Source organism: Hyla sarda, chromosome 3, assembly GCF_029499605.1.
Source record: "Hyla sarda isolate aHylSar1 chromosome 3, aHylSar1.hap1, whole genome shotgun sequence".
NCBI lineage: Eukaryota > Metazoa > Chordata > Amphibia > Anura > Hylidae > Hyla > Hyla sarda.
The window spans coordinates 50,762,227-50,786,430 of NC_079191.1; the positions used below are offsets into that span (position 1 = coordinate 50,762,227).

Here is a 24,204-nt window from a genome sequence, read left to right on the forward strand (position 1 = left end):
ATTACAGAAAGTGAAGTTATCAGGAGATGCGGCTGATAACACTAAATACTAGGGGGGGGGGGGTGAATAAAACCGCACATTATCGCTCTTGTGAAATATAACACTACAGTTACTACTGCGAATCAGAAAAGAAAAATCAGGATTCTACTTATCCGTCCTGATACTTTTATGACAAACTCATCCAGTTTAAGAAGTCCTTATACTAGATTTTAATGCATTTTAGGGGAGATTCATCAAGGACTGTGCCGAGAAAAAGTTGACCAGTTGCCCATAGCAACCAACCAGATCGCTTCTTTTTATTTTTCAGAGGCCTTTTCAAAAATGAAAGAAGCGATCTGATTGGTTGCTATGGGCAACTGGTTGAGTTTTCCTCGGGACAAGTTTTGTTGAATCTTCCCCAACACCTCATAAATTAGGACAGAGGAGAGATCTGTGCCTAGGCTAGTGGTGGACATCCTGCTGTCGCAAAACTACTCTTGGGCATGTTGAGAGTTGTAGTTCTCCACCATGTTCACAGTTTGAAGATCTCTGGCATAGGCTGTATACTACAGGTAAGGTCAGTTCTGAAGGCAGACAATGGGCCTTGGATAACACAGATGGAGCGTCTCCCGACAGTGATTCAGCAGGCAGCGCGGAGTAAGCGAGGACACAGATGGATACACAAGAGCAGTGCTGTATCCAGGACCACTATACAGAGTCCTTAAAAAGCCTCCAGCTCTACAACCAAATCTATGGCCGCTGCTCAATAACTGTGCGCTCTAACTAGAAGTATTCTTCTGAACGATAACCCCCTCCTCAATAAGAAAGATAAAAAATGTGGGGGATATAAAAGCATAAAAATACCTGCAAAAATAGTGGGTATGGGAGGTGATAACACTTGTCCACCAACCTAAACTCAAAAACAAAAATAGTAAGGAACACGAGCTACTGGCTCAAATCACCTTAACAGGGCAATTTTTATTTATCATTGGCGTGAAAATTTGCACAATATTTATTTTCATTTGGACAGGATTTCTAAGAAACTGACACACACACCTTAATAAATTGCATAAAAAGGCTGCATAATGGGGGGCGGAATTCCACTTAGGAATTTTAGTCGGATATTCATATGCAGAAAAATGCCATTGCTGTCAATGGGATTCCGCTGCACAGTGCACACTACGGAATCTTGGCGGCAGATATTCCACCACCAAAAGAATGATCACACTCAGTATCCATCCAAAAGACATTGCCATCTATGGGGACGGCAATGTCTGCGCGGTCCTAGACCAGACTCCTTTACTATGCCCTGGGCGCACTTCCTCAGTGCGAACCCTGCCGAACAGTGGACATTAAACGGGTACTCCGCCCCTAGACATCTTATCCCCTATCCAAAGGATAGGGGATAAGATGTTAGATCGCCACGGTCCCGCTGCTGGGGACCCCGGGGATCGCTGCTGCAGCACCCCGTTATCATTACTGCGCAAAGCGAGATCGCTCTGCACGTAATGACGGGCAATACAGGGGCCGGAGCATCGTTACGCCACGGCTCCGCCCCTCGTGACGTCACGGCCCGCCCCCGTCAATACAAGTCTATGGGAGGGGGTGTGGCGGTCGTCACGCTCCCCTGTCATAGACTTGCATTAAGGGGACGGGCCGTGATGTCATGAGGGGCGGAGCCATGAAGTCATGCTGCTCCGGCTCCTGTATCGCCCGTCATTACGCACAGAGCGAACTCGCTCTGTGCAGTAATGATGGCGGGGTGCCGCAGTGGCAATCCCCAGGGTCCCCAGCAGCGGGACCGCGCCGATCTAACATCTTATCCCCTATCCTTTGGATATGGGATAAGATGTCTAGGGGCAGAGTACCCCTTTAAGTGTCCATAATCGTACCCTGGCCTTTTTATTAACTGTATCTCGCTCAGTTTTACCTTTTTGCCCTCTTGCTTTCTTCCGTCCCCTATCTTGAAACTATAGGTCCCGGCATCCTTTACTCCCGTTCAGCGCTTCTCTCCTGGATAGCGCGGCACACGGGGCAAACACACGGTGTGCCCGATGACAAGTCCGTGCCTGGCGCATACTGCAAGCACTTATACAGCAACCCGGCCGGCCAAAAATCATAGACTGCCGTACTTACATGCCCGCCGCTCTGTGAGGACTGCACTGTGGGCACATGTAAGTACCACAAAGCGTCCTAGGCCGGCAGGCGGCACCGGCATGTCAATAACATACAATTATAAAACTTGATACTAGGGCTGGGCGGTATAGCCAAATATGTGTATCGCGGTATTTTTGTTTCTTATGGCGGTTCCATGTTATATAACAGTATTCCCCCCCCCCCCCCACCTACCCCTCCCCCAAAATTCATTATTATCCCAGCGCTGCACTGTTCCGACGTCGGCCTTACGCTGTGGACGGGAATGTCGGACAGCCGTCAGCCCATCACCGGCCGGTGATAGGCTGACGGCTTCTCTGACGTTCCATTCAATAGGAAGCTGATCTGGACCGACGGGGAAGGTGAGTTCAAGTTTATTTTGTTTACCTTTTGCAGCCCGGGCATAGGGGTATAGTATAGAGGAGTGGTTTGCAATCTGCGGACCTCCAGATGTTGCAAAACTACAACTCCCAGTATGCCCGGACAGCCAACGGCTGGGAGTTGTAGTTTTGCAACATCTGGAGGTTGAAGACCACTGGTATAGAGTGTCAATGCCGTCGGACGCAACAAACAGGATGACCAGGAGGGCAGCGCTTGCGGGTGACATATGTGAGTAATAGCGCTGGGTTGATAATTAATTTGGGGGGGGGGGGGCAGATCTGAGTAATAGCGCTGGGTTGATAATTAATTTGGGGGGGGGGGGGCAGAGCAGCGCTCGCGGGTCACATATGATTAGTTCCCCGATGGGGACAGCGCAGCGCTGGCTGATAATTCAGTCATTCTCGAGGGGGAGGGGCCAAACCGGTATTGCGGTATGGGTTAAAATTCATATCGTGCAGCAGAAAAATAGCGGTATTCGGTATGAACCGGTATACCGCCCAGCCCTACTTGATACCTTATGAAAAGTGGTAGAAGTGAAGTGGGCTTAGTGTACTGTTCTGTACAGATCACTGTAAGGTTACTAATAAGGGGTGTTGCTAGGCAGAAGAGGTCTCCCGCTCTCCCTCACAGAAGTAGAGTCAGCTGATCCGTCTCACAGTTGAGTCATGTGATCTCCATCTCGGAAGGTGGGGGCTGTAGGAGGAGAGACAGCAGCAGAGACAGATGCCACAAGAGGGAGGCAAAAAATAGTAGTAATGGTAGAAGGAGTGTACATTTTTTATGAATGTTAATTACAAAAATAAAAAACCATGAAGGAGGAAACTAATAATAAATAAAAATTATTAACTGAACTACCCCTTTAATGAAAAGCTTTTACATCTAAATCGAAACATATCTGGTCACATGACTGTCCCAGAATACGACCACAAAGCAATAGCAAGAGGAATAGACACAATAAATAAAACCACATTTAAAAGATTGTGTTTAAAAAGTTAAACTATTTATAAAAAATATGTATCATCTTGCGTTAAAAGGGGAATTCAACTAGCTCCAGAAAGTTAAACAGATTTGTAAATTACTTCTATTAAAAAATCTTAATCCTTTCAATAGTTATCAGCTGCTGAAGTTGAGTTGTACTTTTCTGTCTGGCAACAGTGCTCTCTGCTGACATTTCTGCTTGTACTGGAAACTGCAGAGAGTAGAAGAGGTTTGCTATGGGGATTTGCTTCTACTCTGGACAGTTCCCAAGACAGACAGAGGTGTCATCAGGGAACACCTACATAGAAAAGAAAAACTAAACTTTAGCAGCTCTTAATTACTGAAAGGATTAAGATTTTTTAATACAAGTAATTTATAAATCTGTTTAACTTTCTGGAGCCAGTTTGTTACCTGTATTAATGGCACCTGTTTGAACTTCTTATCAATATGAAAGACACCTGTCCACCAAAGCTACATAACATTGTCAGTGTTTGTTTTTCCTTTGGTTTGGTTGTAACCTTTAATTGTGTAACATTGAGCTTTTACTAGCTTTTTGTTCCGTTGCATCGTTTGATACTGTTATTTCTTATACCTTCTGAAATTCTCAATAAAACATTTTTGGAAGAAAAATAAGAAAAAAAAAGACCTTGTCCACAACCTAAAACAGTCACACTCCAAACTCCACTATGGCCAAGACCAAAGAGCTGTCGAAGGACACCAGAAAAAAAAAATTGCAGTCCTGCACCAGGCTGGGAAGACTGAATCTGCAATAGGCAAGCATGGTGTGAAGAAATCAACTGTGGGAGCAATTATTAGAAAATGGAAGACATACAAGACCACTGATAATCCCCCTCGATCTGGAGCTCCACGAAAGATCGCACCTCGTGGTGTCAAAATTATCACAAGAACAGTGAGCAAAAATGCCAGAACCACACGGGAGGACCTAGTGAATGACCTGCAGATATCTGGAACCAAAGTAACAAAGGCTACCATCAGTAACACACTACATGGCCAGGGACTCAAATCATGCAGTGCCACACATGTCCCCCTACTTAAGCCAGTACATGTCCGGGCCCGTCTGAAGTTTGCTAGAGAGCATTTGGATGATCCAGAAGAGGATTGGGATTATGTCATATGGTCAGATGAAACCAAAGTAAAACTTTTTGGTAAAAACTCAACTCGTCATGTTTGGAGGAGAAAGAATGCTGAGTTGCATCCAAAGAACACCATACCTACTGTGAAGCATGGGGGTGGAAACATTATGCTTTGGGGCTGTTTTTTAGCAAAGGGACCAGGACGACTGATCCGTGTAAAGGAAAGAATGAATGGACCATGTATCGTGAGATTTTGAGTGAAAACCTCCTTCCATCAGCAAGGGCATTGAAGATGAAACGTGGCTGGGTCTTTCAGAATGACAATGATCCCAAACACATCGCCCGAGCAATGAAGGAGTGGCTTCGTAAGAAGCATTTCAAAGTCCTGGAGTGGCCTAGCCAGTCTCCAGATCTCAATCCCATAGAAAGCCCTTGGGAGGAGTTAAAAGTCCTTGTTGCCCAGCGACAGCCCCAAAACATCACTGCTCTAGAGGAGATCTGCATGGAGGAATGGGCCAAAATACCAGCAACAATATGTGAAAACCTTGTGAAGACTTACAGAAAATGTTTGACTTCTATCATAGCCAACAAAGGGTATATAACAAAGTATTGAGATTAACTTTTATAATTGACCAAATACTTATTTTCTACCATAGTTTGCAAATAAATTCTTTAACCCCTTGTCGCAAAACGCCATTTATAAATGGCGCTGCGGCACGGCAGGGTTATGAAGCGAGCTTAGGAGCTGAGCTTGCATCATACCCGCATGGTTCCGGCTGCTATCAGCAGCCAGGACCTGCGGCTGATGCCAGACATCCCCATTCAGGCAGATGTCCGGCATTAACTCTTTAGACCCGGTGATCAAAGTTGATCACCACATCTAAAGTGAAAGTGAAAGCTTTCCGGCAGCTCAGTCAGGCAGCTCGATCAGCTAGGACTCATCAGGAGGGTCCCTTACCTGCTTCCTCTGCGTCCGATCGCCGAATGACTGCTCGGTGCCCGAGATCCAGGCAGGAGCAGTCAAGCAGCGATAACACTGATCAATGCTATGGCAATGCATTGATCAGTGCCTGTAATCTGAATTGCATGTTATAGTCCCCTATGGTGACTATAACATTGTAAGAAATAAAAGTTTGAATTGCCCCCCTTTTCCCATTAAAAAAAAAAACGGTGTAAATAAAAATAAAAATGTGATATTGCCACGTTCGTAAATGTCCGAACTATAAAAATATATGGTTAATTAAACCGCACGGTCAATGGAGTACGTGCAAAAAAATTCCAAAGTACAAAATAGCGTATTTTTCAAGGGATTGATAAAGTCAAGTCAGACGAAACATACGTTGGGGCAGGCAGTGTCAGTGCACCACATGGGTGAGTTGTATTACATTTGTGTATTGTTATGTAATGTGACATTGTGAGCTTAATAGCCAGTGGTAGGACGCTCGTCCCAGTCTTTCAGTGAATCCCATTACTTTATTGCAGTTGCATTTCATATCTACTTTATTATCTCTCCCATGCACTTTATATGTGTATGTTACTTTGATGTACAGGTGTCAGTGAACACTGCTCCTAGATTGTTTTTATTACCCCCCTTTTTTCCCCTGTTAATTTTATGATGATGAATTAATAAACTATACTATTACTTGCCTGACAAAGAATCCCTTACGGATTGAAAACGCGTCGCTTTTAAATAATAATATAGCCCTCAAATCATCAACTGATCAGGAGAGGAACCCTCCCAACGTCCATTTCTGTAGGTTGTCGACCTACATCACCATTTTGGATTACCTATTGGGGGAGATGCATCAAAACTAGCATAGAAAAGTAAAAAAGGGAAATCCGGGCAACCAGATAGAGCGACACTTTTTCAGAGGGCTTTTAGTATTGTGGTAGCCCTTGGGGGGTATAGTGTACTTGGGGTGTTGCTGTGTTGGAATATGAGAGGTTAATTTAACCCTTGTCACTCGTGATGCCAGGGTGAGGGTTAATACGCTGAGGTAGTTGCTGGGCCTATCGCCCCCCTTCCCAGAAACGATAGGTGCGTGCAGAAATAAACGATTGTCCACGGCAGTGCTGAACTTGCAGGAACTTTACTGATGAATTGCGGTACATTCGGTAACAGTCTTAGTAACAGAGTCTATTATCAGCACGGCAGTGACTGACAGTTGCTTAGGACCGATAAGTTATCCTGAGATTAGTAGAATTAGGTTTTGCAGAGATCCGCTGGATTTAGGGGTCTGTTTAGGTCCAGTGATCTTGCGGAGAAACAGGGAATTGAAGTAACTCACAGTTATGAAATGATGGCCGCTGCCGCAAGGCTTCGGCCTGGTGGTTGCCGATGACAGCTGCGCAGATCCGTCCTCATCAGCAGCCCACGAGGAAAGAGAGAGATTAATGGCCGCCGCTCAGTTATATGGGCAGGGGCGTTTTGGATTGGTCCATGTCAGCTGTCACTCACCGTTACAAAGCATGGTGGATGATCACCTGACTACCTCCAAAGGTCCTTGAGTAAAAGAACCATAGAGTTCTGGAACGCATCACGTGACCCGCAGGTCCTGCGACACTACAACAAGGTAAGTACACTTTATATACATATATACACTTAGAATTTGAATCATTTTAACTATTAAAGGGGTGACTAGGAACTAACTATAGATAAGGATCCTACTGGTACCTAGGGACTCTGACTTTGGGGACCTCACCACAAAGTAACGGATGCAATCCGGTACCTTAACACCACAGTATATGAAAGCCGAGGCCTTACTTGTTGCTATGGGCAACTACTCCTTTTTACTTTGCTACCAGTTTGGATAGATCTACCCCCACTGACTTTTGCCATATTGGGTGTACATGACCGGATCTCATAGGCTGGAGCAATACATGACATTTTATACAAGGGTAAAACTAATATCACACATGACCATGACAACGGCGACTGTCAGAGGCGTCACTCGCAGCTTCAGGCCCCAAGTCTACCATGTGATGTGTATAATACTGGTGTCTTCTGCTATGTCCGCACCCTTCTGCTATGTCCGCACCACTAGAGCTTGTCCTCATCGCTCTCGGCATCACATGGTCTTTTCCAGGGTTGTCACCTTTGTTGCAAAAATAATAATAATACCGCCCATGCTAATTTGCATAATTAATTATATATGCGTGACATAACAGGATACACATATGCTGGGGACATTTTGTCCTATTCTGACCCCTATAACTTTTTTATTTCTCCTTATACAGGGCTGTATGGCTCATTTTTTGCGCCCCGATCTGTAGTTTTTAACAGTACCATTTTTGTTTTGATGTGACTTTTTGATCGCTTTTTTCATTACATGTGGGGGTTGCAGTTAGTTCCTTACTACAACTCCCAGCATGCCCTGATACAGCCTGTGGCTCAGCAGCTGCCCCAAATGAAAACTACAACTCCCAGCATGTTGGACTATATACAGAAGTAGTATATAGTGTTGGTCAGTGTTTCCCAACCAGGGGTGCCTCCAGCTGTTGCAAAACTACCACTCCCAGCATGTTGCACTATATAGTATTATATAGTATAGGTCAGTGTTTCCCAACCAGGGGTGCCTCCAGCTGTTGCAACACTACAACTCCCAGCATGTTGGACTATATAGTAGTATATATAGTATAGGTGAATGTTTCCCAACCAGGGGTGCCTCCAGCTGTTGCAAAACTACAACTCCCAGCATGTTGGACTATATAGTAGTATATAGTATAGGTCAATGTTTCCCAACCAGGGGTGCCTCCAGCTGCTGTAAAACTACAATTCCCAGCATGCCCGGACAGCCAACGGCTGTCCGGGCATGCTCGGAGTTGTAGTTTTACAACAGCTGGAGACGCTCTGGTTGGGAAACACTGGTATAGCATATGGTGTAACATGCTGGGAGTTGGAGGATTGGTTGGATAAACACCAACCACTACATTGCCGGTATTTCTAATCTAAAAATACCGGCCAGGTGGCAACCCTGTGCAGCCTGAAGCCGTTCATGTGGAGCCAATGCTAGATACGGATACGATAACTCCGCAGATACTATCATCGCTCTGCAGGTTTTCTGACAGTATAACAGGCTGATGGAAACACCGCGTCACCCCATATAAATCCAGTCTGCACATTTTCCTCTTCCCGTTGAATGGTATGCATCAGTATAACGACGGGTAGAGAATGTATATAAAAGCAGACAGTCCGCATTAGTCTAGAAATAATGTTTATAGCACTGTAATCCCTTACTAGAAGAAAAAAATGCATATGAAGCCCGGTGCTGAAATATTTCCTTATTCCTGGAGTTAGAAGCTGGAAGGCCGCCTATAAAATGCTAGATATTTATGTCAGTGAATTCCGGGTTCAGGTTTGGTTCAGAAGGAAGCTTTAGGATGCATTCAAACGTGATGTTTCTTAAAGGGGTACTCCCCTGCTCAGCGTTTGCAACAAATGCTGGAGCCAGCCCCTGGAGCTCGTGACGTAATAGCCCGCCCCCTCATGACGTCACGCCCCACCCCCTCAATGCAAGTCTATGGGAGGGGGCGTGACAGCCGTCTATGAGAGGGGGCGCAGACGTGATGTCATGAGGGGGCAGGGCTATGACGTCACGAGCTCCAGGCGCCGGCTCCACCAAGTACCACTGAAATGGCACAGAAAAGTCACAAAAAACTACCCCTAAGCTACGTTTAGATTTGCATGGTTTGTTGCATAAGGGCAGTGGTCTTTAAACTGTGGACATCCAGATGTGGTAAAACTACAACTCCAAGCATGCCTGGAGAAGGGTCACCAGGCTCCTGTCCTTCTAGAAACTTAAAGGGGTATTCCAGCATTTAAAAATGTATCCCCTATCACAGAGGTCAGGTTTAAATAGTGAGAAAGCAATTTTTAAAGAAAAACAAAATGCATTTCTGTCTCTAGGACGCTGCAATGAAAAGGTTTCAGTTTAGATGGTTGTAACTGGGCTCCATCTTATTGGGATTATAGTGGTTTATGTTTCCATCATCTCGGATCGGCCTTAAAGGGGTACTCCAGTGAAAAACTGTTTTTTTTTTAAATCAACTGGTGCCAGAAAGTTAAACAGAGTACGAGTACCAATACTTTTTCTTAAAGGAGATATCCAGTGGTGAAAAACGTACCCCCTATCTTAAGGTTAGGGCATAAGTTTCAGATCGCGGGGGTCCGACCGTTGGGGCCCTGGCAGCCCGCGGGAAGGGATCGTGTTGACCACCACACGAAGTGGCGGCTGACACACCCCTCAATACAACACTATGGCAGAGGCGGAGCGCTGCCTTCGGCAACCTCCGGCTCTGCCATAGCGATGTATTGAGGGGGCGTGTCGGCCGCCGCTTTGTGCGGTGGTAAACACCCGCTATATGGGCAGTGAGCCGGGGCCCCGTAAAGAGATCACGGGGGGCCCCAGCGGTCGGATAGGAGATACATTTTTCACCACTGGACTACCCCTTTAAGTACTCGCCGATACCAATTACTGATACTCTTTTAAATGTCATGTGACAGGGTTTCATTTTTTTCCCTTAAAAGGGGTACTCCAGTGGAAAACTTTTTTTTTTTTTTTTTTAAATCAACTGGTGCCAGAAAATTAAACAGAATTGTAAATTACTTCTATTAAAAAATCTTAATCCTTCCAGTACTTATTAGCCGCTGAATGCTACAGAGGAAATTATTTTCTTTTTGGAACACAGTGCTCTCTGCTGACATCACTGTCCATTTTAATAACTGTCCAAAGTAGGAGAAAATCCCCATAGCAAACATATGCTGTTCTGGACAGTTCTTAAAATGGACAGAGATGTCAGCAGAGAGCACTGTGGAACTCTGTTCCAAAAAGAAAAGCATTTCCTCTGTAGTATTCAGCAGCTAATAAGTACTGGAAGGATTAAGATGTTTTAACAGAAGTAATTTACAAATCTGTTTTAACTTTATGGCACCAGTTGATGTAAAAAAAATTAAAAAAAATTAAGTTTTCCACCAAAGTACCCCTTTGAGGGTACGTTCACACGGGCGGATCCACAGCATATTTTACTGAAGGTGCCTTCAGATGTGCCTGCTTGGAGCGGCAATACACCGCTACGAGCAATCACACTGCGATGTGCGAGTCGCAGTGTGGATGCGCAGTGTACTCGCACATCGCGGTCGCTCTCATGGAGCAGGGGGAGCGCAGCCCCGATGTGTGCGAGTACATCGTGCATGCGCGGCGACTCGCACATCGCTTCAGTGTGTCTGCTCGTATTGCCACTCCAAGCAGGCACATCGAAAAGGCAGCCTGTAGCGATCCTTCAGCGCTATGGATCTGCCCGTGTGAATGTACCCTTAATGGGAAAAAGGGGTGTGTTTTTTTTTGTTTTTTTTTAGTTTTTATAATAGAAAGGGCTTTTTTTTATAATTTCTTAAAAAATGTATTTTTTTATTTTATTTTTTATTGGGAAGGGGTTAATTCACATTTATTATATTTAACAATTTTTTTTTTTTTATGTCGGCCACCGCTCCGTGCGGGGGTCGGCACGCCCCCTTCCAGCAGACTGCTGGGGCCCCGTTCAGGAGATCGTGGGGGTTCCCAGCAGTCGTACTCCGTAAACCCCCCCCCGCGATCTATAACTTATCTCCTATCCTTTGGATAGGGGATAAGTTATGTTTCACTACAGAACTCATTTAAGTTATTTTGCTCCCTTAGTATGAATTTAGTTTTGGAAGTACAAAAAGTTGTGGCGTTTTTGGTAATAAATTGTTAATAATGGCACTATATGTACAAGGAGAATCCAGAACGTGCTGAACATAAACTGGTGCCAAGGACAACATCCTATTGATCGTTAGCCGGCCACTGCTTTCAGATGCCCCCCCAAATGCCATATTCTAGTCAAAAGATAGGTATAAACCAGAAATGGACAAATCCCAGCCGCTATCTATGTAGCCAACGTGCCTAAAAAAATAAATAAATAAAAAATCAGAAAGCTCATCATTTTTTGGGGTGTTTTCCCTCAATGAAATGTATTGCTTGGAACTTCTTGCACAGCGATGGACCAGAGGTTTACACTACTTCAGTGACAGCAACAAGAAACCACACAGCTAAACAGTCAAAGATGAGGAAGAGAAAATAAACCACAGGAGGACAAAATTAGCTCCTCGCCCGGCTCCTCTGCGGGGTGCCATGCCTGTCACGATCGAGTCTGTTCTCTGCTGACAGCTGCTCCACCATCGAAAGCCGGGGACTTCTACATGTGACAGAAGCAGGTCAGGGGAAACAAAGTTCTCATTTTCCAGTCAAATAAAAGTAAAAGCTTGATGTGAAGTGTGCGGAGGCTCATCAGAATGTTAATAAGCCTCTTCACAAGGAGAAGAACACTCCGAGTGTCCCAGCTGCAATGAGCTTATCCTCTCGTATATCAATAAAGTCTACAAACCCAAGCATAGCCCCCTAAGGGCTTATAAACACGGGCCAGGAGAATCCATGGAAACACAAAAAACTAATAAGAAGCTCCATCTTCAAGGGGTTCCAAGAAGTTTCTGGAGGAGAACAGAGACGGCTTGGATTAATAATCGGGCCTAAGACAGACTGGGCATTGGTTGGGGAGCAATAGATGCACATCAAACAAGCAAGGTCAGAAGACTAAAGATACGAAAGCCTGGTCATGTGCATTACTTAAGGTTTCGGCCCCATCTCAGGGGTACTCCACTGCTCAGCGTTTGGAACAAACTGTTCCGAAAGCTGGAGTCGGGAGCTTGTGAAGACATAGCCCCGCCCCCTCAAATTGTCACACCACGCCCCCTCAATGCAAGTCTATTGGAGGGGGCGTGACGGCTGTCACGCCCCCTCCCATAGACTTGCATTGAGGGGGCGGGGTGTGACATCAAGAGGGGGTGGGGCTATGAGGTCACGAGCTCCCGGCTACAGCGTTAGGAAGAGTTTGTTCAAAACGCTGAGCAGCGGAGTAAGCCTTTAAGACAGTGCTTCTCTTTATGGTCATGACGGTAGCACCCATCCTTCCCCCTCTAGCAGTAAATATGAGGTTGCCTATACCCTTCACAATTCCTCAGTGTCTGAATAGCCTCCTACCGCCCTGGTAGACACAGCTAATTGATAAAAATGAGCCCAAATTACATTGAAATTATAAATCGATGATGTACAAAATACTCCCTTACCCTATAAAACAAACTAGGAAGATTTATTTATTTTTATTAGATCTGTTTGTTGGATTTTTGTAAAATAATAAGACCTTTACACTAAGCATATCCACCATAGATTTTGGAGATAAGCCAAGTAGAAAATGTGATTTCTTGTGCAGACTGGCATGAGGATCCAATACAGTAATACTAAACACGTTGTGGATTTGCATCACATTTTTTACATCCCCGCATGTGGACCGGGCATAACATACACATGCACTGTCGCTGGGATGTTCCCGGACTCCCGGTCATGATTTAGGTGCTGGAAGGAGATTTCCAACTGCCGATTTGCACGACTTGGCTGTCAACCTTCACACTTTATTTTTGAGAAATATTCCTAAAATGGTCACCGGTTGTGTGATGACCATCTTTGAAACAACCCTCTGAGGTAAAACCTTTAACAACAACAACGAGAAGACCGTCTAAGCTAGTGTACAGAACACCATCCAAAAGACACATCTCTGACCTTTAGCCAGTGTACAGAACCCCATCCAAAAGACACACATCTGACCTTTAGCCAAAAAACATTTACAGCCCTTTTCCTATTAGATAGAAAACCTCCCAAAAGAACTATGCCCATCTTCTACAATAAGTAATATGGCTACGGTCCTAAGCCTCAGCTGCCATATGCGGTGGACCATCTTGTTGGTAAAACTGCATGGTTAGATCCAGCAGTAGATGTAACATGTAATCGTGTTCTCAATGCATAACTGGCAAGGGTTCTACATCGAGGCCCTCACCCACCAAAAGAATAGGGGGTCCCGTGAAGCTAGGCAGGCATTGCCCATCTCTTCTCATAACTCCCATAAAGTTTCATGCTGAGATCCATATACAAGCTCAGCAATCGCCACCATGATTTCTAACAGACAATGATATCTTCTGTTCATTTTGGACCCCCATGTTCTTCATAAGTGAAAGTGCCAGGAGTGGAGCCACCACCCATTAACGCAAAGCGTTTCGCCTTCATCAATGCAAGTGAAATGTCTGGGTGGTCAAATGGGCATCTAAAGTGGTTAAAGCAGGGAGCCATTTAGACCTTTTTCAAAAAGCTGTATTAAAAGACATTCGATCTGTGATATACCGTCAAGCCCTATCCAACTTGTCTTCTCCAGAATTGCAAGCTCTTAAAGGGGTACTGCAGTGCTCAGCGTTTTGGACAAACTTTTCCGAACACTGGAGCCGGGAGCTGGTGATGTCATAGCCCTGCCCCCTCATGACATCACACCCCGCCCCCTCAATGCAAGTCTATGGGAGGCTGCCACGCCCCCTCCCATAGACTTGCATTGAGGGAGCGGGGTGTGACATCTTGAGGGGGCGCGGCTATGATGTCACAAGCTCCCAGCGCCGCCCCTCAAGATATTGAATAACCTCAAATCTTTTCTTCATAAATACGTTACCAACGGTACTTTATCCAAAAAGAGAACAGAAAGATTAATACCTGAATCCCCTAAACTGGCTAAATGGAATCACCTTCCCAAAGTGCATAAGGCACTTAGGCCGCCCCGGGGTATACCTATTTTTTTATTTATTTTTTATTTTTTTTAGAGCCGAGGCAAGTGCTCTCTATCACCCAAAGTCCAAGAAAAAGTGCAAACGTGTCACAATAAAAAAACGTGCACAAAGGATGCGGTCTATCGCTAAGCCTTTCTCCAACAGGAGAGAGGTCCCCCAACAAACCTACCCTTCACCTCCTGGCCAAAAGGCACCTGCAAGGATCCAGGTTCAACCCCTTTTCGACGAAGCTACTAAGGGGCCGAAAAAGCTGTATTCTGATGGCATCTTGACCGAAGCCAAGATGCCCAGGGGTTGCAGGGAGGTGAGGAACCTAATGGTCACACACACCTCCCCTAGACCGCCAGGAGGAACACCCAGAAGGGCTACCGGATCCTGACAATCCTGTGTACAAAAACAGACCCATAAAAGTGGCACAGTGACAAACAAAAAATAATAAATAAGTGGACGAGTGCAGATATACTCATCTGTCCGGATCTATAAAAATTTTCCTGATCCTAGCCAGAAGGCCGGGATACCAAGGGTGAGTGCCAAAGGTAAAGAGTAATGGTGCAGTGCTTTCACTCAATGAATTATAACACCCAGTGAGTTTGGGCACCTCAGGGTCATCACTCCCCGAGGCACAGAAGTACCTCGGCTCTACACCCCCCAACCTCATGGCGAGACCCGGAGGAAACAGGTCACATCAGGACAGCCGTTGAGCTGGTTACGTGGCACCAGCCCCGGAACGCCCCGGTACACCTGCTCCTCCATGCAGCATCCATCCTACATCAATGGCAGAGACTAAACCACTGATACGAACAGATACTACACTTGATCTTAGCCAAAAGCCCCCGGGTAGACCTATTGTCGCGGGGATAGGCTCAGTGGCAGAACACTTGTTCCATTATATTGATTGGCTTTTGCGACCGCTACTCCCTTCTATACCTGCATATATCAAAGATACCCGTCATTATTGCAGATAGTCGCGGATATTAATTGGGAACCAGGTTAAAGTCTCTGTTCCATTGATGTTGTCAGCCTGTACAGTCAGTGTGTACAGGCAGTACAAGAGTTTTTAAAACTCACTGATAAACCTGACACTTACATCACCTTTATATGCGAGGCCTTACGCTTCATCCTAACAAACAGTACCTTCAAGTATGCGGAAGAATCCTATGGGGATCCCGGTGTCCTGTGTCCTGTACATATGCAAATATGTTTCTAGCAATTCTAGAGAATCATCTTGTGTACTCCAGTGCCAACCCCTTCGTTAAAGGGGTACTCCGCTGCTCAGCTTTTGAACCCAACTGTTCCGAACGCTGGAACCGGCGCCGGGAGCTCGTGACGTCATAGCCTTGCCCCCTCATGATGTAACACCACGCAGGGGCGGGACGTCATGAAGGGGCAGGGCTAAGATGTCTGATCGCGGGGATCCCGTAACTGGGACCCCCTTGATCTCTGTGCAGCAACCGGAGTCTGTTTAGAACGATGGGTGTGGGCTTCGGGGGTCATGACGTCACGGCCACGCCCCTTGTAATTTTTACACCACGTCCCCTCAATGCAAGTCTATGGGAGGGGGCGTGACATCACATCGCACGCCGCCGGCTCCAATCGTTCGGAACAGAATGTTCCTAACGCTGGGGCAGCGGAGTACCCCATTAATGACAGAGTTGAGATGGCAGTGCGTTTTTAATGATATTGTAGTGCATAGATTTTTGTTTTTTTATTCATTCTTATTTCATTTTTTGCTATCCGCCCAGAAGATGCACGTATATGGTGTGAAACGGCTGCTGTCGCCGCCTAGCTGTCCCCCCCGTGTTGCACTTTTTCCTCTCCCCTGTTGTATGCGAGTATGTTTTGAAGAAAGAAGAAGTTCTGAAGATGCATTGGTGAGTTGAGGACTATGCTTTCTCTGTTTAAAGCAGTGTTTCCCAACCAGATGGCCTCCCACTGTTGCAAAACTACAACTTCCAGCATGCCCGGACAGCCGAAGGCTGTCCGGGCATGCTGGAAGTTATAGTTTTGCAATAGCTGGGAGCACCATGGTTGGGAAATACTGGGTTAAAGGGTTATTGCCATCTGCCATGCCATAATACGCCATTATTTTACAGTCAATGGGGGAGATTTATCAAAACCTGTCCAGAGGAAAAGTTGCCCAGTTGCCCATAGCAACCAATCAGATCGCTTCTTTCATTTTTCAGTGGCCTTGTTATAAATGAAAGAAGCGAGCTGATTGGTTGCTATGGGCAACTTTCTTCTGGACAGGTTTTGATAAATCTCCCCCAGTGTGGGTATAACCTCTCCGTTCCGGAGATTGAAGAGGCCACAATGCTGTGCAAGGAGAGGCTAAAAAAAGAGCTGAAGCCCCTTCATTTAAAAGGGGTATTCCAGGCAAAAAAAAACTTTTTTTATATATATCAAATGGCTCCAGAAAGTTAAACAGATTTGTAAATCACTTCTATGAAAAAATCTTAATAATTTCAGTACTTATGAGCTTCTGAAGTTAAGGTTGTTCTTTTCTGTCTAAGTAATCTCTGATGACACGTGTCTCGGGAAACCGCCTAGTTTAGAAGAGGTTTGTTATGGGGATTTGCTTCTAAACTGGGCGGTTCCCGAGACACGTGTCATCAGAGAGGACTTAGACAGAAAAGAACAACCTTAACTTTAGAAGCTCCTAAGTACTGAAAGGATTAAGATTTTTTTAATAGAAGTAATTTACAAATCTGTTTAACTTTCTGGACCCAGTTGATATATATATATAAAAAAAAAGTTTTTTTCCTGGAATACCCCTTTAAGGTTGTTCTTTTCTGTCTAAGTGCTCTCTGATTACACCTGTCTCGGGAACCGCCCAGTTTAGAAGAGGTTTGCTATGGGGATTTGCTTCTAAACTGGGCGTTTCCCGAGACAGGTGTCATCAGAGAGCACTTAGACAGAAAAGAACAACCTCAACTTTAGAAGCTCCTAAGTACTGAAAGGATTAAGATTTTTTTAATAGAAGTAATCTGTTTAACTTTCTGGAGCCAGCTGATATATATATATATAGAAAAGTTTTTGCCTGGAATACCCCTTTAAGAATCGTTGGGGTCCCAGTTTGACCACCACAATTATAAAGTACTGTCATATGGTCGTATTAGGTGTAACTTTATAAGGTCGGAATACACCTTTAAACTCCCTCTGCCAGAGTACAGTAGCGTATTAGTCGCGTACGTCCTCAAGTGTCCACTTATGATAAGACGGAACAATGCCGCCCTTTCAAAACAGAAACATACTAGTGAATTCATGGGAGGCAGACACATAAAAGTACAACTGTTATCCATACGGCCCGCTCAGTCCAACACTGACATACTATAGGAGAAAAGAAAGGCCCGTCTATACATTGGGGGCACAGCCAGCCCTTGGGTACGTCATTGGGGTGTCATGCACACATTCCTGATCCACAGACATAGCCTGAGTGTGTGAACACATGCATCCATGTACGTACTGTACAAACACCTAAAAATAGTCCAATGTAACCGGTTCACGGCATCCGCCTTAAATCATGTACAGATGTTGCCTATTCAGAGAACTTTTTAAAATAGTCCCCCTCATGAGGTCATCAAATAGAAATCTCAGGAATGGTCTTCATAGCTGAGATATGTCTGCGAAAGTAAATCTCCCAATACAGAGGTTTTGCGCATGCGTCCATCCCGCGCTCCTGTATTCCTGCACAAGTACAAAGATTAAATGGGCAGTGTCATTAAGGGGTAGTCCAGTGGTGAAAAACGTATCCCCTATCCTAAAGGATAGGGGATAAGTTTGAGATTGCAGGGGGTCCGACCGCTGGGGCACCTGCGATCTCTCTGTACGGGGGCCAGGCTCTCCGGCCAGATCTCGGGTGTCGCCCCCCCCCCCCCCCCCCCGCACAAAGCGGCGGCTGACACGCCCCCTCAATACATCGCTATGGCAGAGTCGGAGATTGCCGAAGGCAGCACTCCGGCTCTGCCATAGAGTTGTATTGAGGGGGCGTGTCGGCCGCCGCTTCGTGCGGGGGTCGACACGCCCCCTTCGCGCGGGCTGTTGGGGCCCCGTACAGGAGATTGCGGCGGGCCCCAGCGGTCGGACCCCCCGCAATCTGCAACTTATCCCCTATCCTTAGGATAGGGGATAAGTTGTTCACCACTTATTCACTACTGGACTACTCCTTTAAACTAATTTTTGCTATTGTACTCCTTATGGTAAATAAAAAAATCTTTCTAATGTACTTAGATTAAAAATAATGAAGTTTTCTATGTTTTAAAAAAGCTGCCACCAGGTGTCTCCCTACTTGTCCAGAGCACATTCCCCCCATCTCTTGCACAGACTTTGGACTCCTGCTGGCCTTGCAGAAGTCCAAAATCAGGAAATGCAGACTGGGGTGCTGACGGGGGGGGGGGGGGGTGCAGCCTAAGTCAATCATAGCTGATCTCACACTGAACAGCTCTGGATTGTGTGTAGCAGAGTGAGGGAGGAAGTTCTCTCCTGTATTGCTTCAGATGATGTCACGCCTGCTGGGGAACGCCCCTTCCCAACCTGTGAATCTGTAAAGCTGGGTTCACACCAGATTTTTGCAATACAGTTCCCGTAAACGGTTTCAATTTGATAACCGTACGGAACCATATTGAAAGCCATATGCATTGACTCTCCATTGAAAACCGTATGCCAAAAGATGCATCCAGTTGTGTCCGTTTTGCAGCTTGTACGGTTTTGTCTGTTTTTTTTCTCCGTACCCAAAACTGTGGCCTACCACGGTTTTTGGTCCGGGTCAAAAACCGTATTGAAACGTATACGTCTTTTTTTAACCATGGGAGTCAATGTGAACCATACAGAACCATATGTGCGTATGGTTCCATCCGGTTTTCACTATACGGATTTTGACTTTGCACAGTTTTTTCTTGGAATTTCAATCAAACAAGTTAAACTTTATTCATAATGGAATGAAAAGTAAAAAACGCATACATTTTTTGCTTAAAAAAACAAATGCAACCGGACATCATTTTTGTTATGAGGAATCAGTTTTTTTTCAAAAACCTGATACGGTAACTGTATTGCAAAAACGTGGTGTGAACCCAGCCTTAGTCTGAGCAGAAAATACAAAGCAATACCAAGGTAGAAAACAATAAAAAAAAAAAAAAAGAAAAAAGAAAAGGCAGGGGGTGGTTTATCAAACGCTACACATTTTTGGGTATTGGTGGCGTTTTTTTTTTTTTTTTGCGGATTTTCCCCACTTACTTAAAAGGGGTATTCCAGCTTAATTCTCTATGAAATACAGTGCTCAGGTATTCACTCCAGAATGAATGGAGCAGCTGGAATACCCCTTTAAAACATGCACACCATATTGTGGCATATTTTGATGCAAAGAAGATTTGAACCAAGGTCTGCACATTTTGCTGCAGATTTGTCCTGGGGATATCCCTGCACAATTGTCTTGAGGATATCCCTGCACATTTGTCTTGAGGATATCCCTGCACATTTGTCTTGAGGATATCCCTGCACATTTGTCTTGAGGATATCCCTGCACATTTGTCTTGAGGATATCCCTGCACATTTGTCTTGAGGATATCCCTGCACATTTGTCTTGAGGATATCCCTGCACATTTGTCTTGAGGATATCCCTGCACATTTGTCTTGAGGATATCCCTGCACATTTGTCTTGAGGATATCCCTGCACATTTGTCTTGAGGATATCCCTGCACATTTGTCTTGAGGATATCCCTGCACATTTGTCTTGAGGATATCCCTGCACATTTGTCTTGAGGATATCCCTGCACATTTGCCTTGAGAATATCCCTGCACATTTGTCTTGAGGATATCCCTGCACATTTGTCTTGAGGATATCCCTGCACATTTGTCTTGAGGATATCCCTGCACATTTGTCTTGAGGATATCCCTGCACATTTGTCTTGAGGATATCCCTGCACATTTGTCTTGAGGATATCCCTGCACATTTGTCTTGAGGATATCCCTGCACATTTGTCTTGAGGATATCCCTGCACATTTGCTGTAGAAAATGTATTACCCTAAGGGTTTATGCTGGTGAAATACCATAGTGTGCACTGTGCAGCAGAATTTGGCAATAGGAATCTTGAATTTCTGAGCAGAATGGGCCCTAAGGCTATGTTCACACGGCGGAGTGTCTGCAATTCCGCACAAAGCTTGCTGAATGGAATTGCAGAATTTGGTGTTCTCAAAAAAAATGTAAAGCCCAATTGATTCTTTCAAAAACATCTACCTGCCAGTCTCCAGGTTGTGTGTGGTTTTACAACTTGGCTCCAATCACTTCAATGGAACTGAGCTGCAGAACCACACCCAACCTGAAGACAGACGGGGAGCGTTTTTTTAAAGAAATTAGCTCTATTTTTCTATTCCTGGATAACCTCCTTTATAGGGGTACTCTGCTGCGCAGCGTTTGGAAAAAACTGTTCCAAATGCTGGAGCCGGGAGCTCGTGACATCTTAGCCCCGCCCCCTCATGACGTCACGCCCTGCCCTCTCAATGCAAGTCTATGGGAGGGGCGTGACAGCCGTCACGCCCCTCCCATAAACTTGCATTTGGAGGGCCGGGCGTGACATCATGAGGGGGAGGGGCTATGACATCACGAGCTCCCGGCTCCAGCATTCGGAACAGTTTGTTCCAAATGCTGAGCAGCGGAGTACCCCTTTAAGGACCCCTCTAAGGGAAGGTTTAGACAGGCAAAAACCATGTGGACTTTGATATGGAAACCGTGTCAATATGTGAATCAAATTCCACAAGGTTTCACCTGAAAAAAAATGATATATAAAATGTAATATAAAAAAAATAAAAAAATAAATAAAATAAAAAAAGATTTTCTGCTCCATCTGCTTCATGACACACCTTGTAGCTCTGACTAAAGTTTGGCAAGACCTGCAGCGTAGCATCCTGGTGGGGTTTTTGCCCTTCCCAACTAAGGCTGGGTTCACACTACGTTTGTAATTACGGTTCCTGTATACGGCTTGGAGGAGGGGTGGGCGGGGCTTAATCGCAGCGCCCGCACTCAGCCGTTGACCACGTTTTTGCCTGCGGTCGGGAAACCGCATACGGGCGAAAAAGCAGCCGAACGGAGGCTGCGGTTCACTCCGGTCGGCTCATAGACATACATTAACTACAATTCCCGAATACGGCTGAGTGCGGGCGCCGCGATTAAGCCCCGCCCACCCCTCCTCCCAGCCGTATATGGGAACCGTAATTACAAACCGTAGTGTGAACCCAGCCTAAGCCTAAGGCTAGGTTCAGACTACGAAATTTCCGACAGAAATTCAGTCGTAAAATTTCCATCCGAAATTCCGCTTGCTAAAATGTCTAGTGTAGTGAATGGGTTTCCGTTCACAAATTCACACTTCGGAATTTGTGAAGCGGAAAATCAGCTTAGAGAATCCGCTTAGAAATTTCCGCCTGAAGAAAGGCGGTGCTCTTTCTTTAGGCGGAAATCCGCGCGGATCACATTGCAGTCTATTGAAGACTGCAGTGTCCGTGCGGTCCTAGCACCGACTGATTCAGCCGGCGCTGGCCGCACTCGGAATCTCCAGACGGAAATTTTCTGCCTGGAGATTCCGTAGTCTGAACCTAGCCTAAGGGTTCTATGGTAAAGTCTGGATATTGTAAAGATAATACAGCCTGGGTAACTGGGGTGACAGAAACCGTTCAACGGAGTAATTTGGGTGTCACCCCCATTACACTCTGTGAAGATGGACAGAGCATGCTTGTGTGTCCCGATCCCTCATATCAGGATGCTGAGGTATGAAGGGTTGTTTAATGGCGGGGGGGGGGGGGGGGGGGGGGGTTGAGCTGGAATTGTCTTTAAAGGGCTACTCCCATGGAAAACTTTTTTTTTTTTTTAAATAAACTGGTGCCAGAAAGTTAAACAGATTTGTAAATTACTTCAATTAGATTTCTCTGATGTCATGACCACAGTGTTCTCTGCTGACCTCTGCTGTCCATTTTAGGAACTGTCCAGGGCAGGAGAAAAACCCCATAGCAAACATATGCTGCTCTGGACAGTTTCTAAAATGGACAGCAGAGGTCAGCAGAGAGCACTGTGGTCATGACAGAAGAGAAATCTAAAAAGTAAAGCATTTTCTCTGTAGTATACAGCCCCTAAAAGATACTGGAAGGATTAAGATTTTTTTAATTTAAGTAATTTACAAATCTGTTTAACTTTCTGGCACCAGTTGATAAAAAAAAATAAAAAATAAAAAAAGTTTTCCACGGGTGTACCCCTTTAACATGGAGGCAACACAGCAGATGTTCCGTCACAGCACTATAGTAGGAGAGCCACATCAAACAGCTCCCCATATCTCAGCTTCCAAGAGATATACTGAGGTTAACCTGAGATTTGGGATTTTTATAAAAGTTGGGCAGATGTTCCCAAAATTCATGTAATTATTATTATTTTTTTTTTTCTTAAGGAATATTGAGAAAATGTACAGAAAAATCCAAGAAACGCGACTGTGTAGAACAAGAGGCTTGAACTCAGGCCGGAGCTCTGCTAGTACCGACAGGACACCGGAGTGTTAGACTGTAAAATATGCCGGGACTTCAACAAATTCTTCAGGCTGGTGCAGCTATTTATAACACTTTCTTTCTGGCCACCGGTCAAAGTTTTTCTGGTGAATTTGTTGGGAGTGGAGCCCAGACCGCGCAGACTTTGGCCTGCCAGGCACAGCAGACCCCACCCATCGGAAAAAGACTGCCTGTTTCACGACTGTGTCGTCAGCTCTGCTCTATAATCCCCGAGCCCATGTCACCAGCCGAAAACTGACAGATTAACAGGAACGGGAACGTCGCAGACCACACAGGGCTAAACCCGGCTTTAGAGGATCCACACTGACCACATCTTTCCTTGATAGAAGATTTAGAAAAACACAAACAAATGCCTGGTGACCAGCGTCATACATTACGGGTGTATATTAGGGAGGCCTAGAAACATGAAAAACCTAACCTATACCTAAAACCTAAACCTATAGTTGCTACTTTCCTTCGCCCTACATATTCCCCTCCGCCTCCTCCCCCAAGATTCTGCTGGCCTGCGGCCTAGCTCCAGCATGGAGACCGCGGTCTGGAGTGCAGTCCGGAGCTGGCGCCACCTCATGGTTCTCGGCACCTACAGTCCTGATATACGGTCCTGATCCCCTCGGTCCGGCCAGAAGCCCTGTTCTCGATCCTCTCTGCAGTGACTGGTGAAGGGAGTAAAACGGCCATCACTAAGGTCTGTACTGCTCCTTCTCCCCTACAGCGAGGCTCCGGCTCATAGGTTAAAGGGGTACTCCGGTGGAAAACATTTTTATTTTAAAATCAACTGGTGGCAGAAAGTTAAACAAATTTGTAAATGACTTCTATTAAAAAATCTTTACCCTTCCAGTACATTTTAGCAGCTGTATGCTACAGAGGAAAATCTTTTCTTTTTGACACCTGATGCCCGTATCAGGAACTGTCCACAGCAGGAGAAAATCTCCATTGCAAACCTATTCTGCTCTAGACAGTTCCTGACACAGACAGAGGTGTCAGCAGAGAGCACTGTGGACAAGACAAAAAAAGAAATTCAAAAAGAAAAGAATTTCCTATATAACATACAGCTGCTAAAAAATACTGGAAGGGTTAAGATTTTTTTTTAATAGAAGTCATTTACAAATCCGTTTAACTTTCAGGCACCAAAAAAAGTTTTCCACCGGAGTACCCCTTTTAACCCTTCAGATGCTCTCCCCTTTCTCCATTTAACCCTTCAGGTGCTGTTCCCCCCCCCCCCCCTGTTAACCCTACAAGGGCTGTCCCCTCTCTCTTTTCCTCCTGTTAACCCTAATACCATGTTGTTTTTTTGTTGTTGTTTTATGTGATTTATCAATTAAAACTCGGTTGATTAATCAATTTTGTAAATCATTGTTAGTTGCAGTCCTAATATAAAATATATATTTTATATATATTTTAAAT

At 45.2% G+C, this 24,204-nt stretch overlaps 1 protein-coding gene and 1 long non-coding RNA gene across 6 annotated transcripts in view; one reads left to right on the top strand and one right to left on the bottom strand.

Moving 5' to 3' along the window:
* The window catches only part of ROCK2 (Rho associated coiled-coil containing protein kinase 2), a 211,146-nt gene that overhangs the window by 167,658 nt on the left and 19,284 nt on the right, over positions 1 to 24,204 (bottom strand). For 2 of the 5 annotated variants that reach the window (XM_056564198.1, XM_056564196.1), the window contains exon 1: positions 1,910 to 2,062. The exons of 1 other annotated variant lie outside the window; for it this stretch is intronic. The gene's annotated coding sequence lies outside the window, so the exon portion shown is untranslated. Of the gene's footprint in view, positions 1 to 1,909; positions 2,063 to 3,028; positions 3,142 to 6,874; positions 6,969 to 24,204 lie in introns of those variants that run through there. 2 more of the 5 variants (XM_056564199.1, XM_056564197.1) reach the window with 2 other exon arrangements.
* LOC130361340 (uncharacterized) lies at positions 377 to 23,186 on the top strand. Its single transcript, XR_008890968.1, has 3 exons — positions 377 to 551; positions 16,005 to 16,133; positions 22,686 to 23,186. It is a non-coding gene; the product is annotated as an uncharacterized LOC130361340 (long non-coding RNA).